General features: G+C 52.6%; 5 non-coding genes and 4 pseudogenes across 5 annotated transcripts; all 9 read right to left on the bottom strand.

Moving 5' to 3' along the window:
- Positions 1-4697: 4697 nt before the first annotated feature.
- LOC140584127 (U2 spliceosomal RNA) lies at positions 4698-4915 on the bottom strand (annotated as a pseudogene).
- Positions 4916-6889: 1974 nt separating this feature from the next.
- On the bottom strand, positions 6890-7003 carry LOC140584961 (U5 spliceosomal RNA). The gene has a single exon (XR_011986923.1). It is a non-coding gene; the product is annotated as a U5 spliceosomal RNA (small nuclear RNA).
- A 405-nt stretch (positions 7004-7408) lies between these two features.
- LOC140584168 (U2 spliceosomal RNA) lies at positions 7409-7630 on the bottom strand (annotated as a pseudogene).
- Positions 7631-9597: 1967 nt separating this feature from the next.
- On the bottom strand, positions 9598-9711 carry LOC140584960 (U5 spliceosomal RNA). Its single transcript, XR_011986922.1, has one exon. It is a non-coding gene; the product is annotated as a U5 spliceosomal RNA (small nuclear RNA).
- Positions 9712-10116: 405 nt separating this feature from the next.
- LOC140584167 (U2 spliceosomal RNA) lies at positions 10117-10338 on the bottom strand (annotated as a pseudogene).
- Positions 10339-12305: 1967 nt separating this feature from the next.
- LOC140584959 (U5 spliceosomal RNA) lies at positions 12306-12419 on the bottom strand. Its single transcript, XR_011986921.1, has one exon. It is a non-coding gene; the product is annotated as a U5 spliceosomal RNA (small nuclear RNA).
- A 466-nt stretch (positions 12420-12885) lies between these two features.
- On the bottom strand, positions 12886-13077 carry LOC140584081 (U2 spliceosomal RNA). The gene has a single exon (XR_011986117.1). It is a non-coding gene; the product is annotated as a U2 spliceosomal RNA (small nuclear RNA).
- Positions 13078-13272: 195 nt separating this feature from the next.
- Positions 13273-13386, bottom strand: LOC140584958 (U5 spliceosomal RNA). Its single transcript, XR_011986920.1, has one exon. It is a non-coding gene; the product is annotated as a U5 spliceosomal RNA (small nuclear RNA).
- Positions 13387-13817: 431 nt separating this feature from the next.
- LOC140584205 (U2 spliceosomal RNA) lies at positions 13818-14027 on the bottom strand (annotated as a pseudogene).
- Between the last annotated feature and the right edge of the window lie 5769 nt (positions 14028-19796).

Below are 19796 nucleotides of genomic sequence, written 5' to 3'. Positions count from 1 at the left end.
ACGTTCCTCAAACCCCTGACATTCAAGGTGACAATATTAAAATTGGCCATGAAATGTTAAAATGGTAAAATACAATTACAAACAACACACTAAAATAATAAAAGCCAGCCATTAAAAACAATACCGCATTACTGCCCCCCCTCCTCAGTCACACCCAAAAGGCCCCCCAGTTCCAGCCCCCCCAGGTACTCCTGTTCATTTGCTTTGTCCTGCACACTACTGTACTCCTGGGGGGGCGCAGGGGACTGTCCCAAGTCCCACACCAGATGGGGGGCCCCCAATGTCGGGGAGGGGGGACTCTCTCGGCCTTGGTCCCCGGCCGCCACTGCTGGCAAGGTGGCAGCCGGAGGGCTGGATGCGTCGGGTTGTGCCTCCCTTCTGCTCTTCTTCCTCCTCCGGGGGGATGCGCCGCTCTTTCTCCTCCTGCTGCTGACACCTGGAGCCAGGACTGGAGACCCCTCCTGCATTGCAGTCGCTGTCGCTGGGGCCTCCTCCACCTCGGCCAGGGCATCTCCTCCTGCCCCCGCCGCCGGCTGTTCCTGCCCGGACGTGGGGGCTTGCACTCCCCCACCACTCTCCTTAAGAACATAAGAACATAAGAAATATACAAACGAGAGGAGGCCATTCGGCCCATCGAGCTCGCTTGGGGAGAACTTAACTAATAGCTCAGAGTTGTTAAAATCTTATCTAGCTCTGATTTAAAGGAACCCAAGGATTCAGCTTGCACTACGTTATCAGGAAGACTATTCCATACTCTGACTACACGCTGTGTAAAGAAGTGCTTCCTTAAATCCAGTTTGAAATGTTCTCCCGCTAATTTCCACCTATGGCCACGAGTTCTTGTATTTGAACTAATGCTGAAGTAACTATTCGGTTGAACAGCATCCAAACCTGTTAGAATCTTATAGACCTGGATCATGTCCCCCCTCAGTCTCCTTTGCTTGAGGCTGAACAGATTTAGCTCAAATAACCTTTCCTCGTATGACATTCCTCTAAGACCAGGAATCATTCTTGTGGCCCTACGCTGCACCTTTTCTAAGGCCGCTATGTCCTTTTTAAGATATGGTGACCAAACCTGTACACAATATTCTAGGTGAGGTCTCACCAAGGAATTGTATAATCTTAGCATTACCTCCCTTGACTTAAACTCCACACACCTGGAGATATACCCCAACATCCTATTGGCCTTTTTTATTGCTTCCCCGCACTGGCGAGAATGAGACATGGAAGCATCAACATACACACCAAGGTCTTTCTCATAATCAGCTACCTTTATTTCAGTAGGTCCCATAAAATACCTGTACTTTATATTTCTGCTCCCTACATGGAGTACCTTACATTTGTCTATGTTAAATTTCATCTGCCAGGTGTCAGCCCAGTCACTAATTAAATTAAGATCCAGCTGTAGCTGCTGAGCCGCTAGTTCAGTATCTGCTACACCACCCACCTTGGTGTCATCTGCAAATTTCACCAGTTTACTGTATATATTGGTGTCTATATCATTTATGTAAATAAGGAACAAAAGTGGTCCTAAAATTGAACCCTGCGGTACCCCACTATGAACGCAGGCCCACTGTGACATCGAACCTCTTATAACTACTCGCTGCTTCCTATCCGTTAACCAGTTATCAATCCAAGTCGCTACAGTTCCTAAAATACCTGTCGCTTTGAGTTTAAGTGAGAGCCTCTTGTGGGGAACAACATCAAAAGCCTTTTGGAAATCTAAATAGATGACATCATAGGCCTTCTTATCATCAACTTCCTGAGTAGCTTCCTCAAAAAACTCCAACAGATTTGTTAAACAGGATCTACCTCTCCTAAATCCATGCTGGCTATCCCTCAAAATGTTATTTGAGTCCAGGTAATCTACCATTTTCTCTTTGATTATAGCCTCCATAACTTTACCAATTATACAAGTTAGACTGATTGGCCTATAGTTTGACAAATTACTTCTATCCCCTTTTTTGAAAATGGGCGTTATGTTGGCATGCTTCCAATCAGAAGGTACCACACCTTCAGATAAGGATTTTTGAAACAGTAATGTTAAGGGTTGGCAAATAATATCCCTCATCTCTTTTAACACTATAGGTAAGATGCCATCAGGGCCCTGTGATTTATTTATTTTGAGCTTAGCTAGGCTTTGCAAAACATCAGCTTCAGTTATATATATATTAGTTATAGACGATGTTGGATTAGTAATAAGAACTGGTAAGTTACTAGTGTCCTCAACAGTGAATACCCGTGCAAAACTATCATTGAACTCATTTACTATGTCAATGTCGTTTTCAATTATAAGACCCTTACTATCCTGCAGATTAGTGATTTCAGCTTTTAGAGCTCTTTTAGAGTTAAAATACTGGAAGAAACTTTTAACGTCATCCTTAGCCTCCAATGCGATCTTCCTTTCAACATTCCTTTTAGCTCGTCTAATGTCATTTTTTAATTCAGCCTGTAGATTTAGATACTCTTGCTTTATTATGTCATCATCAGTTATTTTCCATCTCTGGAACAAAGCCCTTTTCCTCCTTACTTTATACTTTATGTCCCTATTAAACCACCTAGGTTGCAATTTCCTTGATTTATTCTTGCTAGAAACAGGTATGAAGTCCTCTTGTACTTGCAATAATGTGCTTTTAAAAAATCCCCATGCCTCTTCAACAGTTTTGTTAATTAACTCCATCCAGTTCACAGTTTCTAGTTTTAATCTCATACAATTGAAGTTAGCCTTCCTAACATTATATATTTTTGATTTGGACTTTGCTCTTCGGGCAGTAAACTTAACCTCAAATTTAACCATGTTATGATCGCTACTGTCAAGTGGTTCTAAAACATCTAATTTACCAATCCTGTCCTGGTTATTAGACAAAACAAGATCAAGAATGGCATCTCCCCTGGTAGGGGTGTTAAACTGAGTAAAAAAACAATCCTGTACTAATTCCACCATGTCAAGTTCATTTTCAGAAGAGCCAGCAACAATGTCCCACTGCATCCCCGGTAGATTAAAATCACCCATAACTACCACATCATTTTTATTGCTCATAATCCTAATATCACTGTATAACAATCTGCTTTCCTCAGCAGCTATATTGGGTGCTCTGTAACAAACACCGACAATTAGGCTATTTGAGTTTGTAGCATCTAATTTGCTGCCTAACAGAGCGTCGGCGTATGACGTTTTCCATTGGGGGCAGGAACGAGCCAGATGGTCCTCACCGTTGCAGTGGATGCAGCGACGGGGGCCCTTGCAGTCCCTGGCCATGTGCCCCGGCTCCAGGCAGTTGCGGCAGCGCAGGTTGGCGCATCCCTCCAGAGTATGTCCAAAGGTGTGACACTGTCGGCAGAAGGGAGGCTGTCCGGAATAAAACAAGTAAGCCTTATTGCCCTGTAGATTAAAATAGGCTGGGGGATGACTAAAACCGCCCGCCCCATTAGCGTCCGGGCGCAGGCGGGCCTGGAACTGGCGTCGGCCAGTCCAGATCCCCAGCTCATCCCGAATGTCCTTGTGGCCAGGAAGGAGGTCCACATACTTGTTGAGGAACTGGCGGACGGCCTCGGCGGTGATATGAGGATTGAAACAATGTACAGTTATCACTCGCTTGTCGGGCCACCACAGCGGCTCGATGGTATACTGACCCAGGAGAGGGTACTGGGCCCTCTCCTTGCTCCGCTCCAGGACCTTGGAGTAGCTCTCGTCGGTGGACAGGGTGACCTCGAAGAACTGGTGAGGTCCATTCCGCTGCACACAGAGGATGTCCTCCATGCGGAGGCCCAGCTCCCCGAAGGCCACCTCCCGGATGAAGGCCAGGCGGTCAGGGAAGGTGCCCACCTCCCCTTCGGCCCTCCAGCAGAACCAGGCGGTATTACGCAGGCCACCGCCTGCTACCAGCCACGGCCCGCTGAAGGGCTTCCTCGCTGCACCGCCGGCCGTCGCCATCCGGGAAGGTCCACCGACGTCGTCCCTGGAGCAGAGTCCTCCTGCCGCCGTGGTCCCGACGTCCGCCGTGGTCCAGCCGCCGTCCGCCGATCCGGGATGAGCCGAGGAACACTAAACTATAAAAGCAGCTAAGAAATAAAAACACCAGTTCCCCCAGCAGGGCGGCGGACAAGCCACCAGCCACTGCGGGATCCCCAGCCTAATAAAAACGAAAATAAAAGCAGGGATAAAAGGCTAAAAGGAAGGCACGGGTCGCCCCGTGGCAGCGGCGGTCAAGCCACCTACTGGTCACGCATTAGGGTCACCGTGCCTTCCTCTAAAAAACCCGACGCAGTCCGTTAAAAGCGATAAAAAGAGCGTAAAATCCACGCCGCCAAGCCGGTCGCCGTTAGCCGGGCCTGCGTGACGCCCCCGCTCGGAGTAGAATGCCCAGGGGCGTCGCAGCCGCCGTCCTCGGGACCCCGACTCCTCCCTGTCCTCCTGTCCTCTCAAAAGACAGCAATCATTTTAACAAACATGAGGGGAAATTCAAAAGGCAAAGATGACATCATGCCTTACCTCAGCGCAGCTGTCCACCGCACAAACAGTGTGTCACCTTCCTTTAAAAAAAAAAAAAAAAAAAAAAGAAAAACGGCAGGAAACGGGGGCCACGCACAGACAGGGCCCCCCCCCTCACAGCACTCAGTCTATTAGTCACTCACTCACTCACTCACTCACTCAGTCAGTCAGTCAGTCAGTTCTGCCTTTCGACAACAGGGGGCAGTAGAGGTGCACCATTCCCGGAAGCACTGCAATACCGGGTCGATGCGTGGAGCGGACGGGGCAAGCCCCACTTCCGGCTCCCTGTTCCAAAAATCCGTTTAATATGTGGTCCCCTCCATGGGGGACGTATCAGATATTAAACTGATAAGAACAGATTTTTTTTTATTCATCTTTATTCAACATTTCTGCTTACAATCTAAGAACAACACATAAAACTATAAAAACCCAACATTTTCCACATACTAACTAAAACAAACCCACATCAATACTAATCAAAATAGCACATCAAAACCCATTTATACCCACAAACTTAATCCAACACTATAATTAACAAAAACATTACTACCATAATAATACAAGACACCTTATAACATACACATCTTAAAATATAAAACTACTAAAAACATTACAACACACATTAAAACAGTATTAAATCCATAAATGCAGCAGAAATCCTAAAATCTTTAAAAAGGTAAAACATTATCATCATCAATAATATCCCCATTAAAACTAAGGTCTCCCCCCGACTCAGCAGCGACTAAAAAGGAGCGTTCATTGGCAAAGTCCTGCTGCCCTGCATAAAAACGTCTCTCTTGGGGGGAGACCAAAACACTTTGCAAATCTATCTGTTCTATGGGGAAGATCGCTTCTCGGCCTAAAGCAGTGTCCTCGTTCCTCCGGGCCTTCTTCCTCCTCCTGCTTTGGACAAACCTGGAGGGAGAGGTTGCGCGCTTTTCAGCCACGGCCAATGGACCCTTACCTGGGGACTCCACAGAAGCACTGGAGGCCGTGGACTCCCCATCGGCACTGGCGAAGGGCTGATCCTCGGTGTTCTCAGCTCCCCTCTCGGCTCCCCCGTGCATCTCAGCGCAGCCCGGCAGTGCCTGCTGTCGGGCCCCGTCCACAGCCGAGCCCCGGGTAACGGCGTCGGCCCAGGACGGTTGGCGCTGAGGGCAGCTCCGAGCCAGATGGTCCTCACCTCTGCACAGGTTACACCGGAGGGGGCCCTTGCAGTCCTTCGCCAGGTGACCGACATCCAGGCATCTCCAGCACTTCATGATGGTACAGGAGTCCGCGGTGTGGCCCAGGCCGTGGCACAAGCGGCAGGAGGAGGGTTGCCCGGAGTAAAAAAGGTAGCCCTTGCAACGACCTATCATAAAATGAGCTGGTGGGTGGCTATACCCATCAGGGGAGCTAGCGTCGGGGCGCAGGCACACCCGGAACTGCCTGCGCCCAGTCCAGACACCCAGCTGGTCTCTCACGTCCCTGTGCCCAGGGACCACGTCGACAAACCTGCCCAGGAAGGCCGCCACCGCTTCAGCTGGAACGAAGGGGTCCAGGACGTGGACGGTGATCACTCTCCGATCCAGCTTCCACAGTGGCTCCACGTCGTAGTGCATCCGGCGAAGCTCTTTCTCCAAGCAGCTGCATGCAGCAAACATCTTCTTGTAGCCTTCTTCCGTGGTGCAAGTCACATAAAAGAAGGCTGAAGACTGGTTGCGCTGCACACAGATGATGTCTTCCATAGTGAGTCCCAGGAGGCCGAAGAGCACCTCCCGGATGAAGGCCAGTCTCTCCGGGAAACTCTCCGGTTCCTCCTGGTGGGTCCACCTGAAGGCTGCTGTATGCCGGATGACTACGACGGTCCTGTGTGGGCTCCCGGACATCCTGGCGATGGTGGGCAAAAGAGTCCTCGGGAGCCGGGCAGGGAGTCGACGTGTCCTAGCTGGGTGCCTAAACTAATAAAAGCTGGAAATAAAACCCCAAGCTCACCCTGCGGGAACGGCGGTCAAGCCACCCGAACCTGCACGTTAGGCTTGCAAGGGCTACCCAAAATAAAAAACACGCTAAAAGGAGACAACAGCTAGCCCCGTGGCAGCGGCGGTCAAGCCACCTGCTGGTCACGCTTTAGGTTCGCTGTTGCCTCCACTAAAAACCTGGCAATAAAATCCCTCCAAAAAGAAGCACTTGATCTTAGCCAAAAGGCCGAGAAGCGATACCCACAAATTGCGCCCCGCCGGGCGCCGGCATGCGGGATGCCGACGGAGCTGGCGCGGCTCAGCCCTCACCAGCCCCTCTGGCAGGTGTCGCCCGGCGAGTCCACGCGTGATCCAGGGAGACCACAGCCGCGCCACCGGGCACCTAACGCCAGCCGCTAAGCCGGGCCCAGTCTTCCTTTGACAGCAGCAGTGCAGCTCTGCTTGGGCAGAGCCTCCAAAAATACCATGAACTCATCGCTATCCCTCTCCACGGAAATCTTTAGTAAAAGGCGAAAGATTTATACGGGATGAAGAGAGACCCGAGTCGATATGGGGCCGCCGCCAAGCCCGTCGCCGTTAGCCGGGCCTGCGTGACGCCCCCGCTCGGAGTAGAATGCCCAGGGGCGTCGCAGCCGCCGTCCTCGGGGCCCCGACTCCTCCCTGTCCTCCTGTCCTCTCAAAAGACAGCAATCATTTTAACAAACATGAGGGGAAATTCAAAAGGCAAAGATGACATCATGCCTTACCTCAGCGCAGCTGTCCACCGCACAAACAGTGTGTCACCTTCCTTTAAAAAAAAAAAAAAAAAAAAAAAAACGGCGGGAAACGGGGGCCACGCACAGACAGGGCCCCCCCCCTCACAGCACTCAGTCTATTAGTCACTCACTCACTCACTCACTCACTCAGTCAGTCAGTCAGTCAGTCAGTTCTGCCTTTCGACAACAGGGGGCAGTAGAGGTGCACCATTCCCGGAAGCACTGCAATACCGGGTCGATGCGTGGAGCGGACGGGGCAAGCCCCACTTCCGGCTCCCTGTTCCAAAAATCCGTTTAATATGTGGTCCCCTCCATGGGGGACGTATCAGATATTAAACTGATAAGAACAGATTTTTTTTTTTTTTTTCATCTTTAATCAACATTTCTGCATACAATCTAAAACCAACACATAAAACTATAAAGACATTTATCACACTACCCATAATAAACTAACTTCAACACTAAAAGAAATACACATATAAATCACACTCATAACCTATTCAATCATAAAACAACAACATATATAACACGTATTATAAAACAATCATATAATACCACATACATAAAACTTCTAAAATACTTCAAACCTACAACACCATTACAACACACGTTAAAACAGTATTAAATACATAAATACAGCAGAAATCCTAAAATCTTTAAAAAGGTAAAACATTATCATCATCAATAATATCCCCATTAAAACTAAGGTCTCCCCCCGACTCAGCAGCGACTAAAAAGGAGCGATCATTGGCAAAGTCCTGCTGCCCTGCATAAAAACGTCTCTCTTGGGGGGAGACCAAAACACTTTGCAAATCTATCTGTTCTATGGGGAAGATCGCTTCTCGGCCTAAAGCAGTGTCCTCGTTCCTCCGGGCCTTCTTCCTCCTCCTGCTTTGGACAAACCTGGAGGGAGAGGTTGCGCGCTTTTCAGCCACGGCCAATGGACCCTTACCTGGGGACTCCACAGAAGCACTGGAGGCCGTGGACTCCCCATCGGCACTGGCGAAGGGCTGATCCTCGGTGTTCTCAGCTCCCCTCTCGGCTCCCCCGTGCATCTCAGCGCAGCCCGGCAGTGCCTGCTGTCGGGCCCCGTCCACAGCCGAACCCCGAGCAACGGCGTCGGCCCAGGACGGTTTGCGCTGAGGGCAGCTCCGAGCCAGATGGTCCTCACCTCTGCACAGGTTACACCGGAGGGGGCCCTTGCAGTCCTTCGCCAGGTGACCGACGTCCAGGCATCTCCAGCACTTCATGGTGGTACAGGAGTCCGCGGTGTGGCCCAGGCCGTGGCACAAGCGGCAGGAGGAGGGTTGCCCGGAGTAAAAAAGGTAGCCCTTGCAACGACCTATAATAAAATAAGCAGGTGGGTGGCTATACCCGTCAGGGGAGCTAGCGTCGGGGCGCAGGCACACCCGGAACTGCCTGCGCCCAGTCCAGACACCCAGCTGGTCTCTCACGTCCCTGTGCCCAGGGACCACGTCGACAAACCTGCCCAGGAAGGCCGCCACCGCTTCAGCTGGAACGAAGGGGTCCAGGACGTGGACGGTGATCACTCTCCGATCCAGCTTCCACAGTGGCTCCACGTCGTAGTGCATCCGGCGAAGCTCTTTCTCCAAGCAGCTGCATGCAGCCAACATCTTCTTGTAGCCTTCTTCCGTGGTACAAGTCAAATAAAAGAAGGCTGAAGACTGGTTGCGCTGCACACAGATGATGTCTTCCATAGTGAGTCCCAGGAGGCCGAAGAGCACCTCCCGGATGAAGGCCAGTCTCTCCGGGAAACTCTCCGGTTCCTCCTGGTGGGTCCACCTGAAGGCTGCTGTATGCCGGATGACTACGACGGTCCTGTGTGGGCTCCCGGACATCCTGGCTATGGTGGGCAAGAGAGTCCTCGGGAGCCGGGCAGGGAGTCGACGTGTCCTAGCTGGGTGCCTAAACTAATAAAAACTGGAAATAAAACCCCAAGCTCACCCTGCGGGAACGGCGGTCAAGCCACCCGAACCTGCACGTTAGGCTTGCAAGGGCTACCCAAAATAAAAAAAGCGCTAAAAGGAGACAACAGCTAGCCCCGTGGCAGCGGCGGTCAAGCCACCTGCTGGTCACGCTTTAGGTTCGCTGTTGCCTCCACTAAAAACCTGGCAAAAAAAATCCCTCCAAAAAGCAGCACTTGATCTTAGCCAAAAGGCCGAGAAGCGATACCCACAAATTGCGCCCCGCCGGGCGCCGGCATGCGGGATGCCGACGGAGCTGGCGCGGCTCAGCCCTCACCAGCCCCTCTGGCAGGTGTCGCCCGGCGAGTCCACGCGTGATCCAGGGAGACCACAGCCGCGCCACCGGGCACCTAACGCCAGCCGCTAAGCCGGGCCCAGTCTTCCTTTGACAGCAGCAGTGCAGCTCTGCTTGGGCAGAGCCTCCAAAAATACCATGAACTCATCGCTATCCCTCTCCACGGAAATCTTTAGTAAAAGGCGAAAGATTTATACGGGATGAAGAGAGACCCGAGTCGATATGGGGCCGCCGCCAAGCCCGTCGCCGTTAGCCGGGCCTGCGTGACGCCCCCGCTCGGAGTAGAATGCCCAGGGGCGTCGCAGCCGCCGTCCTCGGGGCCCCGACTCCTCCCTGTCCTCCTGTCCTCTCAAAAGACAGCAATCATTTTAACAAACATGAGGGGAAATTCAAAAGGCAAAGATGACATCATGCCTTACCTCAGCGCAGCTGTCCACCGCACAAACAGTGTGTCACCTTCCTTTAAAAAAAAAAAAAAAAAAAAAAAAACGGCGGGAAACGGGGGCCACGCACAGACAGGGCCCCCCCCCTCACAGCACTCAGTCTATTAGTCACTCACTCACTCACTCACTCACTCAGTCAGTCAGTCAGTCAGTCAGTTCTGCCTTTCGACAACAGGGGGCAGTAGAGGTGCACCATTCCCGGAAGCACTGCAATACCGGGTCGATGCGTGGAGCGGACGGGGCAAGCCCCACTTCCGGCTCCCTGTTCCAAAAATCCGTTTAATATGTGGTCCCCTCCATGGGGGACGTATCAGATATTAAACTGATAAGAACAGATTTTTTTTTTTTTTTTCATCTTTAATCAACATTTCTGCATACAATCTAAAACCAACACATAAAACTATAAAGACATTTATCACACTACCCATAATAAACTAACTTCAACACTAAAAGAAATACACATATAAATCACACTCATAACCTATTCAATCATAAAACAACAACATATATAACACGTATTATAAAACAATCATATAATACCACATACATAAAACTTCTAAAATACTTCAAACCTACAACACCATTACAACACACGTTAAAACAGTATTAAATACATAAATACAGCAGAAATCCTAAAATCTTTAAAAAGGTAAAACATTATCATCATCAATAATATCCCCATTAAAACTAAGGTCTCCCCCCGACTCAGCAGCGACTAAAAAGGAGCGATCATTGGCAAAGTCCTGCTGCCCTGCATAAAAACGTCTCTCTTGGGGGGAGACCAAAACACTTTGCAAATCTATCTGTTCTATGGGGAAGATCGCTTCTCGGCCTAAAGCAGTGTCCTCGTTCCTCCGGGCCTTCTTCCTCCTCCTGCTTTGGACAAACCTGGAGGGAGAGGTTGCGCGCTTTTCAGCCACGGCCAATGGACCCTTACCTGGGGACTCCACAGAAGCACTGGAGGCCGTGGACTCCCCATCGGCACTGGCGAAGGGCTGATCCTCGGTGTTCTCAGCTCCCCTCTCGGCTCCCCCGTGCATCTCAGCGCAGCCCGGCAGTGCCTGCTGTCGGGCCCCGTCCACAGCCGAACCCCGAGCAACGGCGTCGGCCCAGGACGGTTTGCGCTGAGGGCAGCTCCGAGCCAGATGGTCCTCACCTCTGCACAGGTTACACCGGAGGGGGCCCTTGCAGTCCTTCGCCAGGTGACCGACGTCCAGGCATCTCCAGCACTTCATGGTGGTACAGGAGTCCGCGGTGTGGCCCAGGCCGTGGCACAAGCGGCAGGAGGAGGGTTGCCCGGAGTAAAAAAGGTAGCCCTTGCAACGACCTATAATAAAATAAGCAGGTGGGTGGCTATACCCGTCAGGGGAGCTAGCGTCGGGGCGCAGGCACACCCGGAACTGCCTGCGCCCAGTCCAGACACCCAGCTGGTCTCTCACGTCCCTGTGCCCAGGGACCACGTCGACAAACCTGCCCAGGAAGGCCGCCACCGCTTCAGCTGGAACGAAGGGGTCCAGGACGTGGACGGTGATCACTCTCCGATCCAGCTTCCACAGTGGCTCCACGTCGTAGTGCATCCGGCGAAGCTCTTTCTCCAAGCAGCTGCATGCAGCCAACATCTTCTTGTAGCCTTCTTCCGTGGTACAAGTCAAATAAAAGAAGGCTGAAGACTGGTTGCGCTGCACACAGATGATGTCTTCCATAGTGAGTCCCAGGAGGCCGAAGAGCACCTCCCGGATGAAGGCCAGTCTCTCCGGGAAACTCTCCGGTTCCTCCTGGTGGGTCCACCTGAAGGCTGCTGTATGCCGGATGACTACGACGGTCCTGTGTGGGCTCCCGGACATCCTGGCTATGGTGGGCAAGAGAGTCCTCGGGAGCCGGGCAGGGAGTCGACGTGTCCTAGCTGGGTGCCTAAACTAATAAAAACTGGAAATAAAACCCCAAGCTCACCCTGCGGGAACGGCGGTCAAGCCACCCGAACCTGCACGTTAGGCTTGCAAGGGCTACCCAAAATAAAAAAAGCGCTAAAAGGAGACAACAGCTAGCCCCGTGGCAGCGGCGGTCAAGCCACCTGCTGGTCACGCTTTAGGTTCGCTGTTGCCTCCACTAAAAACCTGGCAAAAAAAATCCCTCCAAAAAGCAGCACTTGATCTTAGCCAAAAGGCCGAGAAGCGATACCCACAAATTGCGCCCCGCCGGGCGCCGGCATGCGGGATGCCGACGGAGCTGGCGCGGCTCAGCCCTCACCAGCCCCTCTGGCAGGTGTCGCCCGGCGAGTCCACGCGTGATCCAGGGAGACCACAGCCGCGCCACCGGGCACCTAACGCCAGCCGCTAAGCCGGGCCCAGTCTTCCTTTGACAGCAGCAGTGCAGCTCTGCTTGGGCAGAGCCTCCAAAAATACCATGAACTCATCGCTATCCCTCTCCACGGAAATCTTTAGTAAAAGGCGAAAGATTTATACGGGATGAAGAGAGACCCGAGTCGATATGGGGCCGCCCCCAAGCCCGTCGCCGTTAGCCGGGCCTGCGTGACGCCCCCGCTCGGAGTAGAATGCCCAGGGGCGTCGCAGCCGCCGTCCTCGGGGCCCCGACTCCTCCCTGTCCTCCTGTCCTCTCAAAAGACAGCAATCATTTTAACAAACATGAGGGGAAATTCAAAAGGCAAAGATGACATCATGCCTTACCTCAGCGCAGCTGTCCACCGCACAAACAGTGTGTCACCTTCCTTTAAAAAAAAAAAAAAAAAAAAAAAAAAAAAAAAGAAAAACGGCGGGAAACGGGGGCCACGCACAGACAGGGCCCCCCCCCTCACAGCACTCAGTCTATTAGTCACTCACTCACTCACTCACTCACTCACTCACTCACTCACTCACTCACTCACTCAGTCAGTCAGTCAGTCAGTCAGTCAGTCAGTCAGTCAGTCAGTTCTGCCTTTCGACAACAGGGGGCAGTAGAGGTGCACCATTCCCGGAAGCACTGCAATACCGGGTCGATGCGTGGAGCGGACGGGGCAAGCCCCACTTCCGGCTCCCTGTTCCAAAAATCCGTTTAATATGTGGTCCCCTCCATGGGGGACGTATCAGATATTAAACTGATAAGAACAGATACTACACTTGATCTTAGCCAAAAGGCCGAGAAGCGATACCCACAAATTGCGCCCCGCCGGGCGCCGGCATGCGGGATGCCGACGGAGCTGGCGCGGCTCAGCCCTCACCAGCCCCTCTGGCAGGTGTCGCCCGGCGAGTCCACGCGTGATCCAGGGAGACCACAGCCGCGCCACCGGGCACCTAACGCCAGCCGCTAAGCCGGGCCCAGTCTTCCTTTGACAGCAGCAGTGCAGCTCTGCTTGGGCAGAGCCTCCAAAAATACCATGAACTCATCGCTATCCCTCTCCACGGAAATCTTTAGTAAAAGGCGAAAGATTTATACGGGATGAAGAGAGACCCGAGTCGATATGGGGCCGCCGCCAAGCCCGTCGCCGTTAGCCGGGCCTGCGTGACGCCCCCGCTCGGAGTAGAATGCCCAGGGGCGTCGCAGCCGCCGTCCTCGGGGCCCCGACTCCTCCCTGTCCTCCTGTCCTCTCAAAAGACAGCAATCATTTTAACAAACATGAGGGGAAATTCAAAAGGCAAAGATGACATCATGCCTTACCTCAGCGCAGCTGTCCACCGCACAAACAGTGTGTCACCTTCCTTTAAAAAAAAAAAAAAAAAAAAAAAAAGAAAGAAAAACGGCGGGAAACGGGGGCCACGCACAGACAGGGCCCCCCCCCTCACAGCACTCAGTCTATTAGTCACTCACTCACTCACTCACTCACTCACTCAGTCAGTCAGTCAGTCAGTCAGTCAGTCAGTCAGTTCTGCCTTTCGACAACAGGGGGCAGTAGAGGTGCACCATTCCCGGAAGCACTGCAATACCGGGTCGATGCGTGGAGCGGACGGGGCAAGCCCCACTTCCGGCTCCCTGTTCCAAAAAACCGTTTAATATGTGGTCCCCTCCATGGGGGACGTATCAGATATTAAACTGATAAGAACAGATTTTTTTTTTCCAATACTTTATTTAACAGTTCTGCACACACATTAACACAAGCAATTTAAGACATTGAATAAAAACCACACTTTTAAAACATGGCATTGTCAACACGGAATATTAAAACAACCTCTTCCTGCAAAAACAGTACTCATCATAAAGCAACATAACAACAATGTAAAAGGTTGAAATTTTCCAAGTTATACACATCAATGCCTGTACAACCAAACGTTAATAATATATATTAAAATAGAATTAAACAAGCAAAATATGCAGAACTATATATAAACAATACAATCAACAATTAAAATTACAAACAAATAACCTTTAATTACATTAATATGGCCATTTATACAAATAAAATGTCACCTCAAATGCAAGTCATTAAAAAGTTAAAACCTTAAAAGAGGAACAGACCCGCAGACCTCAAACTTCAAACACAAGGGTCGGGTTAAAACAGGGTTATATACCATCCTCACACACATAAAATCTGTGACTTCGGGCATAAAATACGGTTAATCACAAACACAAAGCACATCAAACAAGTTAAAATGTTAATAAATAATGTTAATATTAATAAACACGTGCTAAAAGTGATCAACCAGTAGTGCACAATAAGTTCTGTACATGCAATTATTTAAAAAAATAAATAAATAAATAAATATTTGAAATACAACACACGCACAAAAACCAAGCACACTTACCTAAAACCCAAAGTACCTTCTGTGTGCTCCAGAAAGGTGCGTCATGTCCACCCTGTAGAATGGAGCGTCACCACCTAAACAACACGGGGCTAAAGCCAAAAGAGGCCCTTCCACCTCTCCTTGGCCTCGTGATAGCCCCGCTGGATGACGTCAGTCTCCATCCTGAAACCCAAGTCGGCCCGGATTTTACGGAATACCCCTTGTGCCTCCAGATGAACCCCTCTGCGGATGAGCGCGGTCCTGGCATTCCACAGCTCTCGCTTGGTAATGCTGACCAGCAGCCACATCCAGGGGCCGAAGGGGTTATGGAGGTTGGGGTCCCACCCCTTCAACACCTTGTCGTAGGTCAGACCGGGCTGCGGGTCCACACGTCCACACAGGCCCGCTACCAACCCCCAAACTCTCTGTGCATGCCCACAGTCCCAAAACACGTGCCTGATGGTCTCATCCTCGCTGCACTCGGGCCTGGGGCAGCGGGGGTGTCTGGTCAGCTTATGCCTATGTAAGACGTCCCTGACTGGCAGCTTACCATGAAGGCACTGCCAGTTCAGGTCCTGCAGCCTGTGATCCAAACCCTTAGGCTGGATTCTCGCCCATGTGCCTTCCTCCAGGCCCAGCATGGCCCGAGTATCCCTATGACCAAGCAAAGCACTGTAAAGCGCTCTATGCTTGGTCAAGGCCTCTGTCTTGACACCTGCCGGAAAAGACTTACTCCACTTGACAGCGTGGCTGTAGTGGGCCGGCAGGGTCTCAGCCTTGGGGCCGAGGTTGGTCCACGACGCCACCAGACGTCTCATGGGGAGAGCCAGCCACAGACGCACAAAGTGCTGATGGGGGTGCTCGAGGGGAGCTGCCAGGCGCGCGCAGAGCTGCGAGAAGAACAGGCAGTCAAGCTTGAGAGGAAAGTCAATAACATCCCTCCCCCCACTGTCCTTTCCGAGATACATCACTTCCCTACGCACGTACTCGTACCTGCCCCCCCAGACGAGGTTGAAAACGTCCTTCGTCAGGCCTCTGCGCATGAAGCGGGGCAAAGGGTACACATGTGCAAGGTAGAGCAGGGTGGGAAGAATATCCACTTTTAAGGCTAAGACCTTACCTTGGAAGGACAGGGACCTGGACTTCCACAGTCCGATCTTCCGCCTGGCGATCGCCAACCGCTCCTCCCAGTTCAAACGGGCGGCACCATCCGAAAGGAAGTTGACCCCCAACACTTTGAGAGGTCCGTCACAGAGGGTGAGACCCCCTGCGACGTCCTCCCTCGCCTTCCAGCTGCCGAAATACTTGGCCACCGACTTACTGAGGTTGAGCGTCGCGCCGGAGGCCCTACCGAACGCATGAACAAGGCTCATGGCATGACCGAGAGACTGATCAGAGCAGACGAAAAGGGTGGTGTCGTCCGCGTACTGGGTCAGCCTAACAGATTTCCCCCGGCTTCCTGGGATAAGAAGGCCATCGACCCCGGGGTGGGCGCGGATGGCGCACGCCAGTGGCTCTATATAGAGCGCGTAGAGGAGGGGGGAGAGGGGACATCCCTGCCTCACTCCACTCAGCTGGGGCACCAAGTCACTCAGGAAGCCATTGATAACAACATGGCTTCCAACTTCGTTATACAAAGTGTGTAACCACCCCAGATAATTGGGTCCAAAGCCAAACTTACCCAATACTTGAAACAGGAAGCGGTGATCTACCCGGTCAAAGGCTTTCTCCTGGTCCAAGCTGACCAGCAGGAGAGGGAGGTTCCTGTCCTCCACCCAGGCGATGGCGTCGCGGATGAGATGGAGATTCCACGTCGCCGATCGACCCGGTACTCCACACGTCTGATCGCTGTGAACCAGATGAGCCATGGCCTTCTTCAGGCGTTCTGTAAGGGTCTTTGCAATGAGCTTTGTGTCTACACAAAGCATGGTCAGGGGCCTCCAGTTGCCAAGGTCGGCACGATCGCCCTTCTTGTGCAACAAAGAAAGAACCCCTGACCTCATGCTCCTAGTGAGCAAACCCCGGCGCTGAACGTCCTCTACAACCTGCAGTAATTCCGGCCCGAGGACATCCCAAAAGGTGGAATAAAATTCCACCGGGAGCCCATCAAGGCCCGGTACCTTGCGGCGGTTCATCTTGCCAAGCACTGCGGTCAGCTCGGCCAAGGTGATGGGGGCTTCTAAGCCGTCACGAATGTCACTGGGAAGGCAAGGTAAAATGTTGTCTAGGAACCGCTCCCCTACAACCGGGTCCGTATCCCTAACCTTAAAAAGATCACAATAAAACAATTTGGCAACCTCCAGCATGTCTGATGTTGTAGTTACCTTGTTGCTATTTGAGGCACGGAGAGAGACAAAGCTCTTCTCCTCCCGGGCTTCCCTGGCTCTCTGGAAAAAAAAGGCGTTGCACTTTTCATTGTATTCCAACAGGCACATTTTGTCGCGGAGCATTAGGGCCGAGGCAGCCTGTTCATGCAGGCGCCTCAGCTCACCCTTTATGCCAAGCAGTCGCTCGTGATCGATGGCGCCCCCGTTGTTGTGAGCGGCGTATTCATCCCGCAACCTTCTCTCCAGCTGCAGAATGGAGAATTTCTTCTCCATCCTGCGCTGCTTGCTGTACTGCATGGAGAAGGTTCGGATCCTATCCTTCACACTCTCCCACCATTCAGCCACGGAGGGGAAGGTAGGCTTGTCCTTCTGCCACTCGGAGAAGTGATCTAAAAAAAGGTGTCTAAAATCGCTCTCCTCCAGGATCTGCAGGTTCATTTTCCAATAGCCACCCCCATATTCAGGGGCGTCTATGGAAACAGTGGCCTCCACTGCCAAGTGGTCAGTGGGCCACTGTGGGGAGAGGGACACCTTTTTAAAAACAACGGGGGGTGAGGCTAAAATATAGTCGATGCGACTGCTGGCTCCGCGACTATTGTGCCAGGTGAAGCCCGGCATGCTGGGGTTGCATATCTTAAAACCATCAACAAGTTTAAAGGAACGAATAAAATGGCGAAAGTGCCCAGAGCTGACATCCTGTCTACCCTCCAACGAGATGTTAAAGTCCCCTCCTAAAATCAAGTGTCGATCTGTGACACAGAACGGGGACAACTCTTCAAAGAGAGTTATACGGGACGAGGCCTCCACTGGAGCGTAGACACATATGGCCCGGAGGCGCTGTCCCCTCCATGTGGCGTCCACCCCCAAAACCCTACCTTGAAGAACGGTAAACGATCTTACTTCTTCAAAGGCGCGGTCGCCAAAAAGGATCCCGACGCCTGAGGAGTGGACACCACCTACGCTCCAGTAGGATCTACCCCTCTTCCATTGTCGTGAAAAGAGAGCCTCGTCCCGCTGGTCCCGGAGGTGGACTTCCTGCAGAAAACAAATGCTGAAGGGAGAAGATGCCAGCTGATTAAAAACAGATGTGCGCTTTAAAACGTTCCTCAAACCCCTGACATTCAAGGTGACAATATTAAAATTGGCCATGAAATGTTAAAAAGGTAAAATACAATTACAAACAACACACTAAAATAATAAAAGCCAGCCATTAAAAACAATACCGCATTACTGCCCCCCCTCCTCAGTCAAACCCAAAAGGCCCCCCAGTTCCAGCCCCCCCAGGTACTCCTGTTCATTTGCTTTGTCCTGCACACTGCTGTACTCCTGGGGGGGCGCAGGGGACTGTCCCAAGTCCCACACCAGATGGGGGGCCCCCAATGTCGGGGAGGGGGGACTCTCTCGGCCTTGGTCCCCGGCCGCCACTGCTGGCAAGGTGGCAGCCGGAGGGCTGGATGCGTCGGGTTGTGCCTCCCTTCTGCTCTTCTTCCTCCTCCGGGGGGATGCGCCGCTCTTTCTCCTCCTGCTGCTGACACCTGGAGCCAGGACTGGAGACCCCTCCTGCATTGCAGTCGCTGTCGCTGGGGCCTCCTCCACCTCGGCCAGGGCATCTCCTCCTGCCCCCGCCGCCGACTGTTCCTGCCCGGACGTGGGGGCTTGCGCTCCCCCACCACTCTCCTTGCCGACAGCTCTGCTGCCTAACAGAGCGTCGGCGTATGACGTTTTCCGTTGGGGGCAGGAACGAGCCAGATGGTCCTCACCGTTGCAGTGGATGCAGCGACGGGGGCCCTTGCAGTCCCTGGCCATGTGCCCCGGCTCCAGGCAGTTGCGGCAGCGCAGGTTGGCGCATCCGTCCAGAGTATGTCCAAAGGTGTGACACTGTCGGCAGAAGGGAGGCTGTCCGGAATAAAACAAGTAAGCCTTATTGCCCTGTAGATTAAAATAGGCTGGGGGATGACTAAAACCGCCCGCCCCATTAGCGTCCGGGCGCAGGCGGGCCTGGAACTGGCGTCGACCAGTCCAGATCCCCAGCTCATCCCGGATGTCCTTGTGGCCAGGAAGGAGGTCCACATACTTGTTCAAGAACTGGCGGACGGCTTCGCCGGACACATGCGGGTTAAAACAATGTACCGTAATTACCCGCTTGTCGGGCCACCACAGCGGCTCAACGGTGTATCGTCCCAGGAGAGGGTGCTGGGCCCTCTCCTTGCTCCGCTCCAGGACCTTGGTGTAGCTCTCGTCGGTGGACAGGGTGACCTCGAAGAACTGGAAAGGTCCATTCCGCTGCACACACAGGATGTCCTCCATGCGCAGGCCCAGCTCCCCGAAGGCCACCTCCCGGATGAAGGCCAGGCGGTCGGGGAAGGTGCCTACCTCCCCTTCGGCCCTCCAGCAGAACCGGGCGGTATTACGCAGGCCACCGCCTGCTACCAGCCACGGCCCGCTGAAGGGCTTCCTCGCAGCTCCGCCGGCCGTCGACATCCGGGATGGTCCACCGACGTCGTTCCTGGAGCAGAGTCCTCCTGCCGCCGTGGTCCCGACGTCCGCCGTGGTCCGGCCGCCGTCCGCCAATCCGGGATGAGCCGAGGAATGCTAAACTATAAAAGCAACTAAAAAATAAAAACACCAGTTCACCCGGCAGGGCGGCGGACAGGCCACCAGCCACTGCGGGATCCCCAGCCTAATAAAAACGAAAATAAAAGCAGGGATAAAAGGCTAAAAGGAAGGCACGGGTCGCCCCGTGGCAGCGGCGGTCAAGCCACCTACTGGTCACGCATTAGGTTTGCCGTGCCTTCCTCTAAAAAACCCGACGCAGTCCGTTAA

This window comes from Paramormyrops kingsleyae, unplaced genomic scaffold (genome assembly GCF_048594095.1).
Source record: "Paramormyrops kingsleyae isolate MSU_618 unplaced genomic scaffold, PKINGS_0.4 ups31, whole genome shotgun sequence".
Classification (NCBI taxonomy): Eukaryota; Metazoa; Chordata; class Actinopteri; order Osteoglossiformes; family Mormyridae; genus Paramormyrops; species Paramormyrops kingsleyae.
This window is presented reverse-complemented; position numbering and strand designations above follow the sequence as displayed.